This window comes from Equus przewalskii, chromosome 13 (genome assembly GCF_037783145.1).
Source record: "Equus przewalskii isolate Varuska chromosome 13, EquPr2, whole genome shotgun sequence".
Lineage (NCBI taxonomy): Eukaryota > Metazoa > Chordata > Mammalia > Perissodactyla > Equidae > Equus > Equus przewalskii.
Window position 1 is genome coordinate 77,948,541 of NC_091843.1, and position 22,934 is coordinate 77,971,474.

General features: G+C 46.4%; 1 long non-coding RNA gene across 1 annotated transcript; it reads left to right on the top strand.

The window, feature by feature from the left end:
• The first annotated feature begins 496 nt into the window (after positions 1 to 496).
• On the top strand, positions 497 to 21,297 carry LOC103547594 (uncharacterized). Its single transcript, XR_544102.2, has 4 exons — positions 497 to 1,173; positions 12,592 to 12,720; positions 14,583 to 14,632; positions 18,164 to 21,297. It is a non-coding gene; the product is annotated as an uncharacterized lncRNA (long non-coding RNA).
• Positions 21,298 to 22,934: the final 1,637 nt, after the last annotated feature.

Sequence of the window (22,934 nt, forward strand, 5' to 3'; positions counted from 1 at the left end):
TGCCCCCCGTCTTTCTCTGCAACTACACTTTATTTTTTTTAGCCTATTTTTGTAGTTAATAATAATAATAATAATAATAATAAACAATCCTTGCTGTATAGAAATTCAGTTGAAATGATCCGGTGAGCTCCCGCCTTGATCCTTGCTTCGAACTGTAATCTCGAATACTAGATATGATCGAACTTGGTCGTGGGCTCCAAGCTGCAGGAGACCGAAGCTACTTTTTCGTGCCAGGATTTCACCTTCTTTCTAGCCTGGAGCGTGCGCGCTGCACACACACACACGCGCACACACACACACACGCCTCTGTAAAAACAAGCTGAGGGGGTGCCCCAAATGTGAACAGAGATGCGGGGCTGAGGCTGAGCCCGGGCTGTGGATGAGCCGCGAGTGAGCGGCGCCCGCGCCGGGGGCTACGGCTAAGGTGGGCGCCGGCGGCCAGGGCGAGGACGCGCTAGGGCTGCGCGGGCTTCCAGCTCTTGTGTGAGACGCAGGCGAGGATGGCCAGGCGCCCGGGAATGAAAGCAAAGTTCCGTGGAGCTTGGAGCCCCTAGGCAGCCACCCGTGTCCGGGCGGAGAAGAGCCCTCCGCGGTCCGAGCTCGAGCGTGGAGCGGCCTCCGGCGCTCGGGCTGCCCGGGTGGAAGCCCGCGAAGGGGGTCCCGCGGCGCTTTTGTACAGCCCCGCCTTGGCCAGCCGCGATCTGACGCACCGGCTCCCCTGGGACGCTGGGGGCGTCGCACTGCAGCTGGGTGGGGAGCAATTTATTCCTCGCCGTCCCATCCCAGCCCATCTTCGGTTACTCCACCCTACCCCTCCCATGCCTCCACCTCCTCCTCTTCCTCCTCCTCCTCCTCTACCTACGCCTTCACTACCTCTGATTCTCCACCTCCTCTTCATCCTCCATCCCCCTTCTACTTCTCTCTCCCCCCTCTCTCCTCCCTCCCGCCTCCCTGCCCTCTCCCTCTCCCCTCCCTCTCTCCTCTGAATAAGCAAGCTTTTGCCTCTAAAAGTCACAAGTAATCCTCGTGTGTGACACAGAGAGAGAGAGAGAAAGGGAGAGAGAGAGGCGAGCCTGCCGAGGGGAGCGGCAGGCAGGAAGGGAAATCTGGCACAACGGCTGGGAGAGGAAACTTGACGCTTCTGGGCCACCATTTGCCAGGGCCTCGCTCGAGGTAAGTACTCTGGGGCCAACGGAGTTCGATTCCCGGCAGGTCCAGCCTCCGCCCATAGCCCAGGCCGGAAGGATGGGCACCGTTACCTGGGGCTGCTCAAGTGTTGATGAAAATGGAGGTGGTGTGCGAGCGGCGGGCGGAGGTCGGGGGCGGCGGGAAGGGCTCGAGCCGGAGGGCCGGGGCCAAGAGGATGCTGAGCGCCTGGGAGGTTGGACCCCGAGCTCTTGCCCTGGAGCACTCTGTGCGTCTTGCCAGGGTTCCAAGCCACCACGGGAGGCTCCCAGCTACCCAATTTCCCTCCCTATGCTGCGCGTTCTCACAGCTCCCTTCTTTTACACACCTGCGTGCAAATAAGCCCCTGTTCTGTCATGAAGTGACAGTTTGCGCCTCGCTCAAACCTTGGAAAGGGAAAGTTTGTCAAGGCGGGGTCTGCGGAGCTCTGCGGTTCCCTGGAACCGAAACTGGGAACCCGAGACTTGAGCAGGAAATTGACAGTTTTTCTTTAAAAAAAGAAAATTACCTTTAACGAAAAATTGTATGAATTCAAAAAGATTATTGGATTACTATATCTGATCAGCTGCTGATGACCTACCAATAAGCATTTTAAACACACACGCACATTCGCGCGCGCGCGCGCGCACACACACACACATACACACACACACCAGGGGCTATGTGCAGTAGGGAAGGCCGTCATAAGTAACCAAGAATTCCGAGAGAGTCGCGAGGGCTTTTAAATGTGTAAAGGCTGTGTACGTGTCCTCCATGTGTACAGCGAGCAGCGGGAGGGGGCAGAGGGAGCGCGCGTTGGCTCGGCGTTTTCTCTGTGCCTGTGTGTTTCGTGTGTTGTCAGCTGGCTCTGGTTTCTAAGCGCCGAACGCTGCCAGGGGCGGGGGCCAGCATCCACCATCCACCTCGGCACCCTAGTGGCGAAACAGGACTCATTTGTTTGGTGCAGAGCGGTGACGACCTAGAAGAGACTGAAGTGTGGTTAGGTCGGCCCCCTGCCATCCATTACACCTGCGGCAGATGGCTCAAGTGGTAGAATGGTTTTGTTTGTGGGGATCGAGAAGGGAGGAGGGAGAGGCTAGAGCCTCGCCCCGCTCTAAGGAAGTACCATAAAGAGCCGAAGACATGAAAGAAGCCATATTCGTACCATCAAAAGCAATAATGTTGCTGTGGTCTATGAGTGAACCTGGGATATGTTAGTGACCTTGGTGACTGACTCCAACTGATGACATGGCAGAATTTTAGGATCGATATTTTTTCAAATGAATTTTGATGAAGCGCCTACTCTTCCCTACACACATGCACACACGCACGCACACTCACACACACACATCCCTGTCTCCAACCAGATGCACACAGGTGTCCTTGGAGCTCTACTCCCAGAAGCCAAACGTCATGGAGCCCCTGCGGATTTCACCGCAGCTGAAAGGGAGGCCGCTCCAGACGCAGGGAGCCTCTCCCCTCTCCCCAAGCCATTTATGCAATCGGCCTGCCAGCTACCCCTCCCCAGATAACCCTCTAGCTGGGATTTACGGGATTTTGGATGTAGCCCTCTCGTTTTCGCATGCAGTGATGTGCCTTTCTGATCAATATTCCCATCCTTGCATCCCTCCCTTCCTTCATGCTCCTCAACAAGCAGGAAAGGAAGTACATACACACACAGACACACACACACACCCTCCCAGGCGAGCCCAGAGGCAGGGCAGGTGTGACAAAGGAACACAGACACAGTCTAATGACGGTTTAGCCTGTCTTCATTCCTTAATTTTCTTGCTAAATAAGAAGAATTAAAAGAGAAATATATTAAGGAGGACCTAAACAGAATGAGAAACCTTGTCTCCACCCTTACTTCACACACACATCACTAATAACAACTGTGAAGATATATATATAATATTACAAATAATATAATAATATGCATACATTCACATTTCTTGTGGAATCAGAAACGATTTCACTGGCCTAATTTTCTGTCCTAAATCAAGAAACATTCCTTTAATTAGGGTTTAATATACTTATGCTTGGTGGGGGGTGATTAAGTATACAGAGAAATTCCACCATTTTTGACATTTAAATTCTATTTTACTATTTTCTTTAATGCTAAATCAACAATTTTTAGACTCAATAAAGCCAAAGAATATAAAGAAACAGTGAGAACCCATTAGAGCTAAGATTTTCTAGTTAAAATTAAAGCTACATTCTAGAAACCTAATGCTACCCAAGAAAGGAAAAAAATTCAACCTCTGCATTTTTCAAGGTGCTTTCAATACCCCAAGATAGCTCTGAACTGGATTTGGTTGATGGGTGCTTGTGGTGTGACCAGTGTCATTTAATTTTTCTGTAGTCATTTTCTTTTCCTATGAAAATTTCCATTTTACAAGAAAAAAGTTGGCTTTGATATGCGATGGGGTGCAGGATTCATTGAGAGAAATGCCACTATGATATAGCTCTATTTTATTCATTATTAGTAATACAGGTTTATTCATACATCATACAAACTACTATGAGCCTGCCCTGGGATGTGAATTCATATAATATCAGAACACATTCAGATACACTTGCAGGAAAAGAAAAAAGGAAAAAACACTTGCAAAACTGAGTTGAGGAGCAGGCTTCTTGAGCATTTTAGAGATATTTTTAATAAGAAAAGAGGAAGAGACTTGATCTAAAACTCTTGACTTTAGGGGCACTAAGAGATTCCAATTTTATTTAAACAAACAGAATTAGCAAAACTTTTGCAATTGTAGAAAATGCAGACAAAAATTTAGCCCTAACAAGACTCCCCCCTCCCCTTTTCCTCAAAACACTTTAGACTCTAGATCCAAAGGACAATAATTTTCAAGATGAACTCGAATTTTCAGTGGAAAGGTTTTTTTCAATCCTGGGATTTTTAGTGAGTAATATTTTAAAGGGAAAAATCTTAGGGATTCAAATTAGTTCAGATAGCCCAATCTTTCTAGGAGAAGGGATATATTTTAATATCGAAGCAAGTTAACACCCAAATCATACTCAGTCACGTTTCTTAGGCCCAGGTGAGCCTCAGAATCTAATACAGGAAGCGGAGGCATGTGGGGGCAAGAGGCGGCTTCGATCCCCTCCTTCCTCCGTCCACTGCTGGGACCACCTACATCTCCTTTTCATATGAAATGTCCATTTGCTTGAACATAAAAGATTGATACGAGAAAGTAAATCTAGAATCCACGAATTGGTTTCTTTCCATCCTCATCCTTTCTAGGTTTTCCTAGGGCCTCGCCATCCCTTGGCACCCTCTCTCATCTTTCCTAACCGAAGCCAACAATCGAAGCATTTATTAGCAGGATCCATATATACCCTTAGGTCTCGAAAATACCACCACCGCCCCAAATTTGCCTTTACTTCCGGTGTAATTAAGAAGATCATAACTCTCAAAGGAGAGCTGCCAAATCTGGATCCGGGCGGCGGCGAGGGCGCGCTCAAGGTGCCTGAGGCTGGCGAGCCGCAGGGCTCGGCCGGCCCGCGTGCCTGGCGTCAGCCGCTGCGTGTGAGGCTGTGTCCTTGACTCGCACATTTCCCCTCTTAAGGGAGGATAATGAACTCTCCTCGGTTCCTAATTTGTAAAGATATCATCTTTAGTCAGCGCTGAAATGGGGGTGGTGGAGAAGAGGCCTGGGTCATGAACCCAAAGAGGTCAGGGCTCCAACCTCCGCCTGGGTCTTTCATAAAACCAGGAGACGGTGGCCAACTGCATCTGCGGGTCCCTCTGGTTCCCCAGAAGAAAGAGCCTCAGGCTGTAGGGCGAGTGTGCCCGCGAGAGCGTTCAGTCGCGTCCTACCGTCCCCCTAGGGGATCTCTACAGGCGGAGGCTTTGCCTACCCCCGGGCAGGGGAGGCCCGGAGGGGCAGGCCGAGCCCCGGGCGCAGAGTCCTGGGGTCTCCCAAGTCCACGCAGCTGGGCACCCCCAGCCCAGGGCCGCCCCGACGGCCCCGACGCAGTGCCTGCGCGGCCAGTAGGTGTCGCTGTTCCCCTGCTGGCCGGAGCCAGGAGCCCCGCGCTGGCCCCCCGCACCACTCAGCCTTCCACGCCCGGCGGGTTCCCAGCACACCAGAGCTCCGGGGAGAGGGCCGCTGCCCCCCAGGACCGTCCCCTAGCTCACCTGGCCACGACCGCAGCGACACTGGCCGGCCTAAGGGAGCGCCTTCGGGGAGAGGAAAACAAGAAGGGTGTGTTGGGGCGAAGAGCGGGGCCCCGACGGAAGCGGCTGGAAGCCACCCACTCGCCCTCCTTTCTCTTCTTTTCCTGTGCTGTGGGCAGCGACTGGGCACTGCGAGCATCCCAGGAAAATCCCGAGCCGGGGCATTCAACCACACTAGCTTTAAAAACAAACAAGAGGTTGAAATCCCAACTTCCTGGGAGCTAGCCAACAGAAAGAGTGGGTCGGTTTCAATTTCTTGCCTCAAAAAAATAAATAAAAAGAAGAAGAAGAAAAAGAAAAGAAAGCAACCTGGGCCTAGCCACATACGTGAGCTACATACCATCGTGTACACACGTCTGCACGCGGAAAGGCCGGATAACGGCGACCGCCCCCCTCCCCCGGCCCACGAAGGAGCCAGGGTTTGGATGTGGTTGTCTTCCCCGAAAGCATTGCTTGCCAAGCATTATTTCCCTTCGGAAACCTAGCAGTTAGCACATCTTTGGAATCGGTATTGAAATTCTAGGCACTGAGAATTCTGCGCCCTTCTCTGGCGTCCTGCGGCTCCCTGCCTTCGGCCTCAGTGTGCCGCGTAAGAGATTATTAATCAGAAGCGTTCTTTTTGTGTGTCTCAAAAGGAGGTGGTTTGGCTTGTGAATACCGAGAGAGACATTTACAATGGGTACATCGTATAGGTGACTGGAGATTTCATTCTGATTCTGATTGTTTCGTACTGCTCCGATTTTGAGACTGCACTGAAAACGCTAAATTCAGAACCTCGAGTTATTGAAAGAGTTAGTATGCAAAATGGAACCGGCTATGTATTTAAACTAACGTTTAAAATTATATCTTCAGTAAAAATGTGGGGATATTTTGCAGTAAAAACAAAAAGACCCACACTTTACCTGTATTTTTTGGTAAACGTAATCAATTCTAAAGAAGAAAAATGTAAGAATCAAATATCAAAGAGGAAGAAAGAAAAGTCCAAAATATTTCGGAACACATCTTGTTGTTGACTCTGGGCCTCGGTCTCCCTGTCTCGGAGGACAAGGCTGGGCAAGTGCCTGAGTCTTCAAGGCAAGCTTTAATTGTTTAACGTGAGGTGGCCAACATCATCTTTAAATGTCACGCCTTTTGGTATGTTTCACAAAATTGGCTCCTTTCCGTTAAATCCTGTATCTGCTATACAATTCTAAATTATTATTTCTGATTGAGACAGCAAATTAATCATTCGGTGACGTGGGAGGGGGGAGAAACACGTGTCTAACTGGAGGTTGTGAAGTTCAGTGAGGTAGTATTTTTAGCTTGGAAAGTCCAAATTCAGATATTTGGGTGTCTCCCCCCCCATCGTTATCCCACTCCCTCCCCATTTTACTCTTCTCTTTCACTCACCCCTTCGGGCTCCTTCCCCCGCTTTCTCCCCCTTCCTCAGGCTGTCTTTTCCTTCCCCTACAATCCCCCGCCACAGCGTCTCTCCTCTTTCCTTACCCTTCTCTTCTTCCCCTCTTCTCCTCTTCTCTCCCCGCCCCCCATCCCGTCTCTGTGTGTGTATCTCTCTCTCTGTGTCCCCCCCCCCCCATTTATTGTCTGATCCTATCAGTCAAGTTAATATAAAAGTAGCAAGTGGGAGGCCCAGCACCCTCTCTTCCGCGCGCCTAGGGCACTTTGGGGAGGTGTCGGCCGCTGCCAGGTTACCGGCGGGAGTGGTGGCCCTTGGTGCAGGGCACGCCGCCTGCGGAGGAGTTGGGGTCTGCGCTGGGTTGCAGGGCTTATTCAAATGCCGCCCGCTGCTGCTGTGATTCGCAGGGACTCGGCCTCCATATGGTAATGTGGGGCGGTGGGGGGGGGGGGGGAGGTGCAGAGGGGAGGGGAGGATGGGGGTGAGGGCGGGGTGGGAGGGGGCTCCGGCACCGCGCGCTCGGCTGCCGGGCTGGGACAGAGCACCCGGACCCGCCGCGGCAGCGGCAGCGGCGCTACCAACCCTCCGCCACAACACCCACCGAACCAGCGAGCCACCGAGCCATCGGCCCCCGGGGTAAGCCACAGTGCGCACACGGCAGTGACGGTGCCGGTTCAGATGCTGCAGGTTACTACCATGCGCCAATAAGGGAGATTAGAAACAGAAAAGGAGATTACAGAGAGATCAGAGATAAGAGGTGTACCTCTCTGTGTCTCTTGTCACACAGCGCGCGCGCGCACACGCACACATGCGTCTGTACACACATGCATGCACAGACATCCCTACATGCACACATTCCTTGCTACTACCATCTAAATATATGCACCGCCACTGTATGCCCTGCAATGTGGCCGATGTGTTTGTCCTGATGCCTGTATAAAGGCGGGCAGGTATGTGCGAGAGTCCAGGCAGGAACAAACCGCCACGCACGATTGAATTGCAGCCAAACTCGGAGAGACATTTAACCTGCCGAATTGTTTCACTCAGCCAGGTGCCCCCCAGAAACCGGCAATTCTGCAACCAGTTGTGGAATCCTGCAACTAGTCATAAAATGTGCTGAAAATGTACTTTAGGAAACGTAATCTTGCTATATATGGCAAGGTAAGGGCAAACCTAAAGGATGAGTGTGTTTCCGTTTTTTAATGTTTTACGTGTAGCCATCTGACCACTTTTTATTGGGTGACATATCATATGAGCACTTTAGTGTAGGCTTGGAAAAACTACAGCCAGAGGTAAGGCTGGAAATGCCATAAGAATTAAGGGTGCCAAAAATGGATGCTGGATAGTCCAGCATGAAAGATGGCATACAGCTCTAGGTTTAAAATGGGGGAAAATACCTGTGAATATTTATACATGAAAGCCATTGGGGAGGGCTGAGTCTTTCTTTGCAGGTAAGTCATTCATAAGAAAACTAATTACCTGTGCATGTACTTGGACTTGTTTAACTGATTAAGCTGCATGTGTGCATATTTGCGGTTCTTTGTGGCTATGCAATTATGGATTCAGTCTTTTTAAAATGATAGCTTTGGGGGAATTTAAAAAGTGGACTTTACACATATATATTTTTCAAAAGCCATTGTGCTGAACAGATATATTGCCAAGAAGGAAAATCTGACCTTATAAACAAGATTACATTGCTTGAAATCTAACTCAAGGCCTGTGTATTTTAGGGCAAATCAACTGGATTAATATAGTCAACTGTTTTGTTTATTTGTTTTCATTTCAAAGTCAGGACTTAAGGGTGTTTTTCGGTCAAGATAATGTGCCTTTTTTTCCAGCCATATTAAGATAAAAATGAAACAATAAATTTTGAATGCAGCAGATAAGGTACAACATGGTTGAAAATGTCTTCCTTGCAGAAGGCTGTCCGTTCCTGTGTCTACAGATTTTAAAATAGATTTTTTTTTTTTTTGCAAGAAGAAATGCTAGAGAGCAGTAAGGCAGTGAATGCCGCAGCTCTCTGTTAATCAGCAAAGAAATTCTTTAGAAATCTTTCAAGTCACTTCCCTTTATACCTATATTATCTCAAATGCACTTGCCCGAACTGTGTTTTTGCTAATATGAAGTTAATTAGACAAACTTTGAGCCTTGAGCGATGGGCATTATAGCCGATCAAGGGGGTATGTCAGGAAAGAAAAAAAAAAATGTGTCTTTTCTTTTATGACCAAACCAAGAGGTTATACAGCTGGCATTACATACATGACAGATGTGCATATTTGGAGCCTTAAATAAACAGAAGCAGGGAGGCAACTGTGCATATTATCTAGTAAGAGACAGCAGCAGACACTCGCCAAAAAATAAAGACAGACAGAAAGGGACAGGAGAGACAGATAGACATAATAAGATAGCAGAAAAAGGGGGGTGGAGGATCAACAAAACGATACAACCTGAACTTTTCGCGAATTAAAAAATGCAAATATATCTTTACATATGCATCAGTATTAAAAATAACACACGCTGGAACCAACAGGAGCGGGAGCAGGAGGAGGAGGAGGAGGAGGAGAGGTGGAGGAGGAGAGGAGGAGGAGGAGGAGGAGGAGGAAAGAATGGAGGCGCCGCGGAGCCCTGATTATGCATGGGCTGGAGCTGCCTCCTCTAACCTGTTCTTCTCCGAGCCCGGCAGCCGGCGGTCCTCAGCCGCCCACAGAACAGGAGCCGAAACAACCGTTCCCGAAGGCTACAGCGTTTATTTTTCTCTTTTGGGGGTTTTGGCGGTTGTTTCAGGGGCTCGCCAACTGGCCCCTTTAATTAAAAGCTTCAATAAAAGGCGATCGCGCCAGGAATGCACCGGCTCCTCTTCGCGCAGGATTTGCATATTTTTTTAATGCCCTAATTTCCTTGATGTATGTAAATGTAGCCGGACGTAGAGGGAGACAGGGAGCTGACGTCAATGGACGTGACCTCGCAGCTAAACCTTGAACGTGAAGCCGGGATGGGGGAAAACACGGAGCGGCAGCCGGCGGAGCCCGCCAGTGTGGCGGCGGCAGCGCGGTGGCCGAGCCCAGGCCGAGGGGGCCGCGGGGGCCCGTGGCGACCCCGGGGGAGGACGAGCCTCCGCCTTCTCTCTCCACTGCCCGGCTGCCAGCCTCACCAGCCTTGCGGCCGCGCGCGCAGGCTCTCGTTCTGCGCCTCCAGCCCCACCAAATACACGTTCTCTTGCTGTCCTCAGAAAAACAACACACCCCAAAACAACAAACCAAAACCAACAGATAAACCAAAGCAAATCCCCAAACGTTTTAGACCAATGCTCGGGTAGCTTATCAGAAAGAAGACTCTGACAATGGAACATGATTTTTTTTTTTTTTTTTTTTTTTGGCTTCTCTCCACAAGAAGAGGAGGGGGAGACCTCAGACAACAGCAAATCACTCCTAAAACACGATAAGCTACACGTGTTTCCAGTAGGGAGAGGTAAATCGCCCAGTCGACTGGTGGGGGCTTTTCGTTTCGGTACCTGTTTACCTGTGCACTTGTTATGCGCGTCGGCTTCATTACAGCCGTTCCATTAGCGTGCGTTGTAATGTGATGGGAGTGTCCTGTGTGTGTGTGTGTATGTGTGTGTTGGGGAGGTGCTTGGGCGGGTGAGCACCGAGGCAGGCGCTGTGAGCGAGAGGAGAGAGAGATCAGTGGCTCCCCACGGCCACTCTGGGACTTATCTGCGGGGCCATCTAGGCCAGAGCTCCTGGGCTGGAGTTCGAGTCTCACCCATTTGAATGGCAGGGGGGGAGGGGGCGGCGAGGGCTCTGCACAGCCAGGCCCTCCGATTACATTGTCTGCGGAGGGGGCTTTGGGGTGCGAGGCGTTGCGGGGCCGCAGCCCGGGACGCGCCTCGCCGGATTCGGCCTGGTGTATTCTCCCCCCGGAGCTCCGCAGTCCGGGCGCGGTGGCCGTGGCTCTCGGCCGGGCGGCAGGGAGGCCTCCCGACCGCCCCTCGGGACAGGCGCGCCGGCGTGTGCGTGCCCGCGCACCGGGCGGGGGCCGCCAGCACCTCCCGGTGCACAGCCGCCCCCGCCTCTGCTCGCCACCTTCTTCTAGGCGGCCAAGAAATGGTCCTCGGCCCCCTGTGGGCCGGGGCCGTGCGGAGCCGGGGGCGGAGGGCAGAGCCGCGGGCTGGCCAGCACGGAGCGCCGGAGGCCGCGGTCTCGGCTTCCCAGTCCTGCCCTTGGCCGCCAAGGCCGCCGTTTCTTCGTTCCACCTCGCAGCCCTAGCTTTGTTTTCCTGACATGCTCGTGGCCACAGGGCCCCACGCCTGCCAGAGAGAGTGTGCGTGTGCGCGGGGGGCGGGCGCGCGCGGCGGGCGGGGCCCTCCCGCCAAGGACACGCATGGCTGTCTGTCCTCCGGCTGCACTTGGCGGGAAAGCTGGGGGCCGCTGGCGGGGCCGCGCGCCCGCCGCTCTCATTACCGCCTCCGCGCTCCCCCCGGGCCGTATTTACATACGGGCCGCTCGTCTGCATTTTTACAGGCCCCCTCCCGCCCCGGTCGCACGCGCGCAGGCTCGGAACCAGCGCCCGCGCGCGCAGCCACCCGCGCCCAGGCTTCGCCCGGGCCGGGCGCGCGAACAGGCCCGGGGGTGCAAGACACCCTCGGCCAGACGCATTCTTGCACCTTCCTTCTCGTGCCTACACCCCTGACAGCTTCCCCGCTCGTGCTCCAGGAAGCCCACCTTCCCCTCAAGGCCCCCACCCTTCTCTCCCTGCACACTCCCACCCACACCCTCCCACATCTCTCTGCCTCTATCCCTGGAAAACACACACACACACACACACACACACACACACACGCTTTTTCTTCCCCCTCAAATAGATAACCCCTATGGCGCATCCTGGGTACCTTTTGAATAGCTCTGGAGTTTAAAGAATAAAAATCCTTATAATGTATTTCTTGTCTTTAGCCAAACATATTTAACGACCACAACAAAAAGAGGGGGAGGAGTGAGGAAGGGGGACTTGAACCAAAAGACCTTTCTTTAAAAAAAAAAAAAGTCTGCAAGTCAAAAGGTCGTTCTCCAAGTTTGTAAATAAAATTGCAAAGGGAGTCCTTAAAAAAGAAAGGAGAGGAAAGAAGGAAGGACGGTAGAAAAGATCCACAAGTTACATAAAATGGTGCATTGGAAAAACAAGACAGGGCTATTCTTAAAAAAAAGAGTCTAAAGAAATCAAGAGGGGAAAAAAACTGGAGGAAAAAAGAAAAAGAGGGAGAAGAAAATAAAAGGTAGAAAAGGCAAAAGAAGTTTCCAAAGAAATGTGTGCTTTGCATCCTACAATAGGAAAATGTAGCCATTGCCCTCCTTCAGACGAGACATTTCTAATTTGTTCCGTCTGTCAGGAGGGGACTATGAGAGGTTTGGGTGCAAATTCATTATCTCTGGCAACGCAGAACGTAGTGTGGGGACTGAAAAAGACCGTGGCAATGGATGAACAATAGGGCTTCAGTTCATCAGTAACAAAAGCAGTGGGGAAATTGGTTGAGTTTCAGAGCACGTCCTCCTCGGCAGAGGGGGCTGGACTAGACCTTGGACAGCCCCCCCAAAAACTTGCCGAGCCTCGCACACACCACTTCACTCTCCACTCCGAGGCTCACGGAGCAAGTGCCTGGCGTGGGGGGGAAAAGTTGGCTTTTTTTTCCTCCTTCGTCTTTTGCGCCCTTCTCTCTCTTCCCAGAGGGGAAGATCCGTTTAAACTATTTTAGACGCAATCAAGCAAGAATCACCGTGTGGAATTGAGCGGCAGTTTTAAATGTGCTAAGGAGAGGAATGATCTGAAAAAACAATTTTCTTTTTTTGAGACGCCGAAAGGAGCCTGTGTATGTCCTGCGGCCGCCCTGTGACTCTGGATCTTGTCTTCTGGCCGGCGCTTCGATTCCTGCCCAGCTGGATTTGAGGGGCAGCAGTGCCTGGCGCAGGGAGGAGAGCAAGTGAGTACCGTGGCGGCCCGCAGGCGGCAGCGCGGCCGGCGGCGCGGGCCAGCAGTGCCCGCCGCGGCCCGCGCCGCGCTCCTCGCCTCGCCAGCCTGCCGGTGCCCGCAGAGCCCCGCAGCGGGCCGCTCCGAGCGCCAGGCCGGGGCTTTGCTTCAGCTAATTGACTGTGAGTCTCGGATGCCAAACCTGTTGATCTCTTGAGTTGTCTGAACCAAGACTGTTAATTATCCGGCTGCCTGACCCCCAATTGCAGAGAGAGGCCAGACAACTCAGGAGAAAATTTCTCGTTGGAAAGGGGAATTCTGTATGTGATTTTATGCTGGTGGCGGTAGGACTTTGCTCTCGTAAATCTAGAGCCAGATACAATTGTTTTTTGCGTTCCTGGATTCAGGATTCGCATTTCGAATAATTCTTTTAACCACCTCAAAGTTGCAATTACCTGGCAGTGAAGTGAGGGGCTGATTGGATTCCAGTAGAAACTTACGTACAGTAACTAAGTAGACCTGGTGGATTTCCACTTCCTTTCTCTCTTTGCCTTTTGGATTCTGGAAAGCGAGAGGCCTCTTTACAGGGTTATCCCAAGTTCAAACTGTGATCAAGATGCAACCATAGCAGCTAGTTATTGGGACTTGGAGCGTTTCCGTTTCAGACGCTTCTGGTATGCGAGCAGAGCCCGGTCTCTGCGGTTTGCTTGGAGCCCAGACCCGGCAGAGGGAGGCAAGACCTTCCTTCCTTGGCCTGGAATTGTCTGAGGGAACCCGGGCGGTGGGAACCCAGGCAACGTATTTGCGTTAGTGTCTGTGTCGTTTTCTCTTGCAAATGTACCCCAGATGCTTGAATGGGGGACTGTCATGAGAGGTCAGGGCCGCAGTGGAATTGATCAGAAGTTAGACCGGAGGCCCTGTCAAGTCACGGCCACGGCCGGGGGGGTCTTTTGGAGCTGTAGCTGCCATAGGCCCAGAACGGCGGGGTCGGATCCAGTTTCCTCCCTCTCCTCAGGCCCACCTTTGCCCACCACCCTCTTTCCCCACCTTGACACCAGTAATTAGAGCACTGTCTGGGGAAACCAGCTCCCATGGTCAGCATAATCGAACCAGTGCAGTACTTTCATTTTGCAAAACTGATAGCCCCACCCTGCCACTCCAAAATAACAATAAGCATTAAAAAAATCATGAAAGAAAAGCAACCAATTTTCGGGAGTGCAGGACTTCTTGAATATTGAGTCGTGGGGGGATGGGAGGAAGGGAATAAAAAAAATCCACCACTTTACAGCAATCAGGTTTTACATTATTCATTGATTTACTGGAGGAAATAACCAATCAGGAGCCATAGATATGAATGCACATCTCACCGTGCTGTGGCCTTACAGTAAACTATTTGCATCTTTCTAATGGATTAGATATTTATCCAGGGATTCCCATTGTTTGAAAGGCCTGGAAATTCAGTTTCTTAAACATTTAGAAAATACGACTTTGTTCCAGTCTTAAAATTCTTACATGGAAGTACTCTCCCTCCTCTTTTGTATGGCAGGTTACAATGTTCAAATCCCTAATGTTTCTTAAGAGTCCCTCTTCCTTCCAAGCCAAAAAGAAAAGAAGAAAGAAAAATATTAATTTCCCAAACCCCTCCAGATTCTGCATATTTTGCATTCCTATTATCATGCATGTCTCCATTTAAATGCAAATTAGCATGTTTAACCCTGTGGGTGCTAAAGCCCAGGATACATTGTACTGGGGTTTTCCGGAATCTCTTGGCATTTTAATTGCAATACTTTAAATGAAGCCAAATGTAGACATGATTTTATATATATATATATATATATTTAAACTGTGACATTTGTTTTCTTCGCTGTTTTTCAGATGAGACTACAAAGAAGCATAAAATGAATAGACAGTTCAACCAGCCAAAGGTAATTTCAAAATTTACATTTGATAAAATCAAAGTGATGTACAAAATCAAAATAGAATATTATTTACTGGGTGGCAGGCCTGCAGTGTATTACATATCTCCCAGTTCATGCAATAGATACGAGTCCAGAAAAATCTAAGTTCCCATATATGCAGGGTTTTTTCCCGTAGGTAACTTTTGTATATTATATATCAAGAATAATGCAAACATAACCTGCAACTGCCTATAAAAATGAAATTCAGGATACAGAAGAAATAATAGGACACTTTTATTAGAAAGTAAGCCAGTCAAGTACCTTGCCTGAACTATACAAATCACTGTAAATTAAACAGCTTTCAGGGAGAAAATGGTAGCCTTGGCTGTATTAGTGCACTGTGGTTTGCATGCATGAGAATCATACGAATTCAATATTAAAAAGAGATTTCGGTGATAGGCCAGTTCTTTATATACTCTGCAGTAGTCTGCATAGGATTCAGAGAAGTGTTCTAAATATTAGTGGCAAACCTGATGTATTTGCATTTATGGAGTGCATAATTCTAATCCAAATATGTGGAAAATAATAACTTTTCACTTTTAATTTAAGCAGAGATTGTTTATTCCCAAGAAAACCAGGATGTTTCAATGCATGTGTCAGCCATCTGGAGACCTATAAAAAGATTAGAAAACAAGCATGACAATCACGTCCTAATCTGCTGGCCATTAATGGGCATTTATTAGAGAATGAGCAGGCAAGCCATTTGAATTCAGTATATCCTTCAATATGCAGATTTCAAAAGAGGTATTCTGTGGCTCAGCTAAATAGCTTTTTGAAAAGCAAAGATATCTGAAATAAAAACAGGTAGGTGTTAATAGTTGCTCATAACAATGTGTGGCAGACATTGGTAGGAATCTTTAGAGCAGCACAATTCTTTAACTTGTCTGACAGCCTACATAATAATATAGTCCTTGAAATGTACATGATAATCCACCATATGAACCTTGGCAATAGTCAAAACAATCAGGTGCTCAGTGTTAAGCCTTGCTGTGTATCTTTTATTTCTCCATACCTTGAAAGATGATGGAGTGATAAAATATTTAATTGGCTATATGGCTAATGAACAGACTGCCCATAATCATTGTGTTGGCTATTTTCACTTTTTGGGACTCTCATAATGAATGAGGGTATATGTGACAGGAATGGGGGCCAGTCTTGGAGTCAGTTGATATGACTATGTGGCATTGCCTTAGAAGATGCTATTTTAAGACAGTATTTTCTGTAGCTTCTAATTGTAGAAGCATCTCATATGTTCAGTGTCTTGGCTTTCATGATAGTTACTTGTATTCTAAAAGTGCATTTAATTGTTAAATGTGGAAATATAACCACATTAATTTGCAAATTCACACAAGTATGGAGGTGATGAACACACACAGACGTACATGTATCACGTCTCTCTTCTTCCACCAACCCCCATCCAGACATATATAAAGCAAAAAAGATATTTTAAAAATATCTGGCATTTCTTGGGGTTTTAACTTAAGGAATTAAATTAATCTGATCATATGCTTGTTTTATTTAGTACATGCCAGATCACTAATGATTCTGCTTCTAGGTCTTGGAAAGCAAGGCCAAAATACTCTCAATCTTCCAAGGCAGCAAAGCTCGTTAGGATTTTACCTAATGTCGAAAGTGGCCTGTGCCACAGTGATGTGTTCAATTCTTATCCAGTAGTTTATGTTGTGACCTCGTAGTTCAGGGAGGAACAGTAACCCTATGGGAGGGTTTCTCTGAACTAGTTTGTAGTTTGCATGTACATTTTATATATAACCCAATGCCACCATTTCTAATTGTACTTCTTGTACCAAAATTTGATAGGAAAAATAGATGAGTGATTTCCATAGCTTTGTCTTTTCTAAATAATCAGGACTAGAGTGCTCACCAAAAAAGTAAATTTATAAAAAACCTTGGGAAATGTTGGCATCTGTGTTGCTAAATCATGTCTTTAATTGGTGTAATACTGTTTGAACTCTTGATTGGGAGCTTTTCTTAGCAATTCTAGTTTCCTTTACTCATCAGTCTTTTCTATAGGATTTACATATGTATGCTCTGTATTTAATTTGGTAAGCATAGTCACACTCACGTCCTAAATAAATAAATTACCGAATTAATGAAAGAGTGTGCATTATTTCTGAAAGTGTTTTAGTCATTGGGGAGAATAGTTAACCTATAGAAATGAGAGTATTGTGATAAACTAGTGATGTGTGAAATGAATATGAAGATTTATGACATTCGCTTGTAGCATATATTTTAAAGAATGGTAATACCACCAAACATAACTCATAATTTTGGAAAACAGTCCATAAAGTTCACCCATGGTGAATATGCATCTTATGTGGACTGTCCTTAGAGGTTCTGTTGAGGAGCATTTGACCATCAGAACTATACATATTATAGATGCATTAGACATAGATTACCCATTATGAAGGTGAGGAAAGAAAAAAACCTCTTTTAAGTGATCATATTCACACTTTGAAAAGTCCTAAGAAAAGGAATGAGGCTAATTAATAAAACAATATTCCACTCTAGAGAGAAAGGTGGAGGTGAGGGTGGGGGAGGGGAGAGTGGGAGGTAGAGTTATGCTCTTAACATCCAGGTGTTTTACCTGTCTTTTTGACGAGGTAACAATATTTTTTTCATAATTTCCTAAGGAAGACTAGTACATTTTGTCTTTCTATATGAAAATTGATGTTTGAAACTATACACAAAGGCTTGGCATTTTTATTACAGCAGAGTTGTGGTCACCATTAGAAACTATTGCTGCAGTATTTACCTGTGCTACATTCTAAGGCACACACCCTACACAGAGAGTCATTTTTTAAAAACCAGGATGAACTCGGCTTGCTTAGAGCCTTCACTTTGTACTTACAGAACCAAATATGTGACCCTATCGCCATGGTACGTAGATACCAAACATGCCTGAGCTGTGAAGCCATTAAAAACACACCACCAGAGCAAATTGTCAATGTAATCACACATCGACTCACTGCGTAATACAGATCTGATTCCCAGCCCCAGAAAGCAAGGCCCTGCTTTAAGCAATAGCAAAGTGCCTTCATCTGTCTGCCCATGCAATCTGCCAGAAGAGAAATGCAGGCAAAGACGTTCCCAGATCTGAAATGCTTTTATCTGTCCTTAGAGAGAGATTTCTTCCAGTCTTTGGATATTAGAGCGATCTACACTAGCACCGAGGAGGTAAAAGGCCGCGGGTTGCTTTTCCAGGAGCAGTCGGGAATGCTAGCGGAAGAGATGTTGATTGAGAAAATAGGGCTTGTTGCGATGCTGCCGCTGCTGCTGCCGCCGCTGCCACTGCTCGGGCAGCAGGCGTGGGGCAGTTGGCTGATCACTGATGCATATCAATAACCATGTACTTGAGATTTCTCATGACATCATCATTACCTTGGTCTCCCGCGGTCTCGAACCTTTGACCTTGCCGGGCTGGTCCACATTTTGGCCGTGAAAGCCCCTCCAATGATGGCCCTTTTCTCCTTCTTTCAGACCGGGGGCAGCAGCACGCCAGCAAGACGGCATCTTCTCCTCCCCAGCCTAGAAGCCCTGTGAAATCGAGGATCTTCCCCCTAAAACACACACACACAAGATATGTGCAATCAAGCTGCCACCGCTTGGTAAAAAGCTCATGGTGCCTAACCCAAAAGGATCGGGAGCAGATCCTTGAATCAGCTGTCACTTCTTCTATAGAATGGGATGGTTTTTTTCCTTCCTCCTTACCCTGCGCTGGAAATTGCCGTTGGCTTTATACGTCTCTATAGAGGGAGGCTAAAGAGTCTTGCGTGAGAATGAAGCAATTTACAATGCAAATAGAGGCCTGTGAAGGGACGGATGCTGCTGCTCACTCGTAACCGCTTGCTGCACCTTAATAGCTGGTTTTATTTTCTGATATTAATAGATGAATTGTTGGCTAACGCTGCCGGAGATTACTTGCTGAAAGGAAAAAAAAAAAGTTCGGAATAAACTTTGAAAGCAACAGATCTCGTTTGGATGTTTAGCCGCACACACAGACAGAAACCAGGTCATATTTACATACAAGGAGGAATCTTATGCGCGGCGAGTATCCTGGAGGACTACCCTTCTGTGCTGTCGGAAAGATCGGGACCTGGAGTCTGATCAAAGGAAGACAGAGGCGCGTGAGGGAAGCGAGTTGTTATCTTTGGTTATCTAGCTGTATGAGTGTATTGGTCTTCATAAAGCTAGATAACCGAAAGTAAAAACTCCTTCAAGATCGCCGGGGAGCGTGTGAGAATGAGAGACTACAACCGAGAGACAGTAAAAACCAGAAAGGTCAGGAATACTTATTGAATCTAACTTTGTTTTTGTTTTTTTGCCTTTTGATTAAAGGTGGGGTTAGAGGAAATTAAGTGACGCATATGCCAAAATATAAAGGTGCCAGGTACTTGGAGAGGGGTTGTTACAGCTGCAAAGGAGAATTGTATGGTGCTAATGAGGAAAGAGGCTTGCGCAGTTTGTCTTGCTTTAAGGCAAAAGTTTGTATATGAGGTTGGTTTTTTTCTTAGACAGCTGTTGTAGAGATGTCTGGTACCTAGTTTAAAAATGATTTGGTAATATGTGGACTTAGGCTCTTCCCTTCTGAGGCCCCTCCCCTGAAAAATTTGAAAGATGATGCTTGGAAACTACATGTATTTGGGTTGTATGTCAAATTATATGAAATTAGACTTTCAGAAAATTTATACTGGAAGGTTAATCATTTGTATCTACTGAGGACATAGAGCTAGAAGGGAAAATGCAAAAAAAGAAAAAAAAAGCAAAGGCTGATTTTTATTCTTCTATTCAAAATACAAGGACAGATGCTTCTCTGTTCCAAGAGGGTTTCCTTGAGGAAGCTACTGAAGCAGAAAGACATGATGGAGACGAGATCGCCTCCCCTCTTGTCAAAGTGTTAAAAAAATGTTCTGTCTTACTCTGCGCCTAGCATTGGAAATGAAAGTGACATTTACGCCACAACCCACGTGTGCGCCTCCTCTCTTTTTGTTTAAGGATGATCAGGTCTATCCAGGAAACAGCTCTGGCATCCCAAACTGAAATAATTAGGACGTATATAGACCTGACAAAAATGGAAAGGGGGTGGGGAATCTGAGGGTCTGTCTTGCCTAATTGATTCCGCTAAACGGAATGCAGGAGATGTGAACGGCAGGACGCTCCGATTCCCACGCTCGGGGGCAAGTGGTAAAGCGGGCCCGGCAGCCTATGACAGACAGCCCTGTTGGGGGGTGGGGGTATGAAAAAAACATCAAGTGCACACACCATACTCATCTCCATCGCTTAAGAAAGTAGAGGCATTTCCCACCCACAGCCATCTGCAGCCTCCCAAATGGCAGCACCAACTGGTCTGTAGCTGCTGCATACTGTCTGATTCTGTTAATTTTATAACCGCTGTTTAATCTGGCCATAATTAAGTTTGGCTTTCTTCTTTGCTTGAGATTTTCAATATTTAAGGAAAGCTAGTAGAAAGCAGTTCCAAGCAAGTCCCATGACTGCCTGCCCCTCATGTCAAATTGCCAGTCCGCACTTTTGGCCTTCCACCTTTTGGCTTTTGTTTTGGGGAAGGGGGTTCTATTTAAAATACTTATCTCTTCTGTAATAGACATTATTATCACTTCATCAGGCTCTTTACCTCTGAACATGATATATCCAGGAAGTTGGCCTAATTCTGCTAGTAGACATACACTGGAAGTAAAACTATAAAATCATCAACCTATAGAAAGGTGACCACAATAACAGTGTGATGAAAGGTTGTTTTAGTATAGTCCCAGCTAGATGTGTTCTAAACAGCCATTTTTATTTAATCTAAAATGACTATGCTTAGCAGAAACTTTGGGAGGTCCCCATGGTAATCTTTTCATGAAAGTCCTTTCATTTTTCCACGTGTCACCAAGCAAACATTTGTATAGGCATTTAAAAATAAACACAAACACAAACACTGTAATAAGAAAATGCCCAAAATGGCCTGTTATCTTCCACGTGACCTAGATTACTGACAATCCCAAATCCCAAATACACAACTTTTCTTCAAAAGCATTACATTTCCTTTGTAGCTGCAACTCCTTATAAGAGTTCAGACTGGAGAAGCCTGAAAAACCACTGTTAATTTCAGTTAGAAACTGAGAGACTTTATGAACGTAAATTCTCAATTTGGCCGCTGAACACGTGCCAAAGTTTTAACTACTGTAGTGACCGTTGAGAAGACCCTTGTTTATTTACATTTGAAGCACTGTTTGTGCAAACAACCTTTCATTGTTAAGTGCCTGTATTCCTTTCATTTACTTCATGTCCAGGGGTGCTATTTACCTAGAACCATTGTCTACTACAATTAACATTTACATTACAAAGTGTGTGGTTTTCTTTCTCAAGGAGGTTCAATTAAGGCAATAAGATGTTTGCTGGGGAAACCTATTGTTTACTGAAAGCACTCAATGGAGTCAAATTACTGAAGCTTTTGCCTACATCTTGGTCTTTTATGTAAATGTGTTAAATATAACATCTAAGGAAAATAAACAATATTATAATTACGTGTTTGCCATTGTCATATCAAACTTGCTTTGTATCATACTAATGTTACATGACTTATCGATCAATAAAAATACATTTCAATGTTATTATTTTCATTTTATTTTTTGCTGTTCCACTGCTCTTGCTGCAACATGTTCCAATTTTTCTTTTTTCTATTACACATCAAACTTATGACATTTTGTTTTATTTGTGTGTGTTGAAGAGAGGTACTGTATCCAAGCATGGGTCTGAAGGGTGTCTGAGGACATCTCTACAGTGACCTTATAATAAGGTGATATTTCTTTGAAATCTGAAATATTCCAAAGGCATGTACATTTAAGTCAAAAGAAGTGTAAATATCAGTTAAGTAGTTCTTTGAAAGCTAGTTTTAACATTGGCAGAAACCGGATCAAGTTTATTTAGCATACCACTGCATTGTAAAACAGTTGGAGTGAAGTTGCAGGTTGCGTGAGTATGCATGTTAACTAGTGGGAACCAAGCGCAGTCTTTGTGAAAGGGGAGCAGCAGATTGCTGTGCAAGGCCAATGTTAAAAAGGCAGCTGAATTTAACACCATCTGGAAGAAAAGATCCCTTCACGACTTTCTCACACCGTCAGACAAAACTAGTGTCTCTTGTTCCGAGCCCTTGTCTATGCAACCATACAATACTGAGTCATTATACTTTTGCTGAGAGAAAATTTGAGAACACAATATGGGTAACCAGTGAATGACCAAGTTTCATTGTGCCCGCTTAAGTCGATTGAAATCTACGTCTAGAGCTCTGAATGGTAGTATTGTTTTCCTCACCAGGGCTGTACTAAATGTCAGCACAGTGTAAAGAAAAACTTGAAGTCTGCAAATAACTTACCAGATCTCAATTATAATATTTTCCCACACTAGAACTAATATCATTGCGAGGGGCTACACTGCAGAAAATACCAAAAGAAACGAAAAGAAATAGAGAGTTCATTTAGAAGTTATTTTATCCAGACAAACATTTTAATTTTCTGATGGGAACTTCAATTCAGGCTGCAGGCTGGGTTGAGAAGTAGAATTCATTACTGGGAAGTTCAAGTTACAAAAATGCTTCTTGTGCAATTAAAATAGAATAAAGCAAACCACTAGTCCCACCTGAAACTCTCTCTTCTTAAATATAAAGAGACTCTAGTTGAATTTTATTGCTTTAGTTCTGCTTAGAATTATTAGTGTGCATCTAGCTTAAATTTTGCTTTAAATTTTGCCAGACACTGCTCTTTCAAAGTTTGCCCCTATGATTGACATTGCAAAAGAACATCATAGTGTACATTTCCAAAAATATACAAGGTTTGGCTCCTCCCTAGGTGGGTTCTGGTGCCTTCAGGAATACACCTCCCTGTATATTACACCCCTTTCCCATTTTCTAACTTTTCTTTTCTCATGATGTGTGTGAATCAGTTATTATACTTAGGTTTAACGTTCACATAATCTATTTGACTGTAAACAGTCAGAAAAAGGAAACAAAACAGTTCAAAAAGAGTAAAAGGAGTTGGTTGTGTATGTTTTATTAGGATGTCTATTTTAAATATAATTGACTTCGCAATTTTGTTATTGTGTCACCAAGTGTCGAATAGTTCTTAACATGTAAGTGCAAAACAATGAGTAATTGCTGTTTTGCTGAATAATACATCTGAGTTGCCAACGTCAAAGGTATTATTTTGTGTATTTCTAAACAGAAACATTAACTGCAGGTTTTGACATCTAAAAT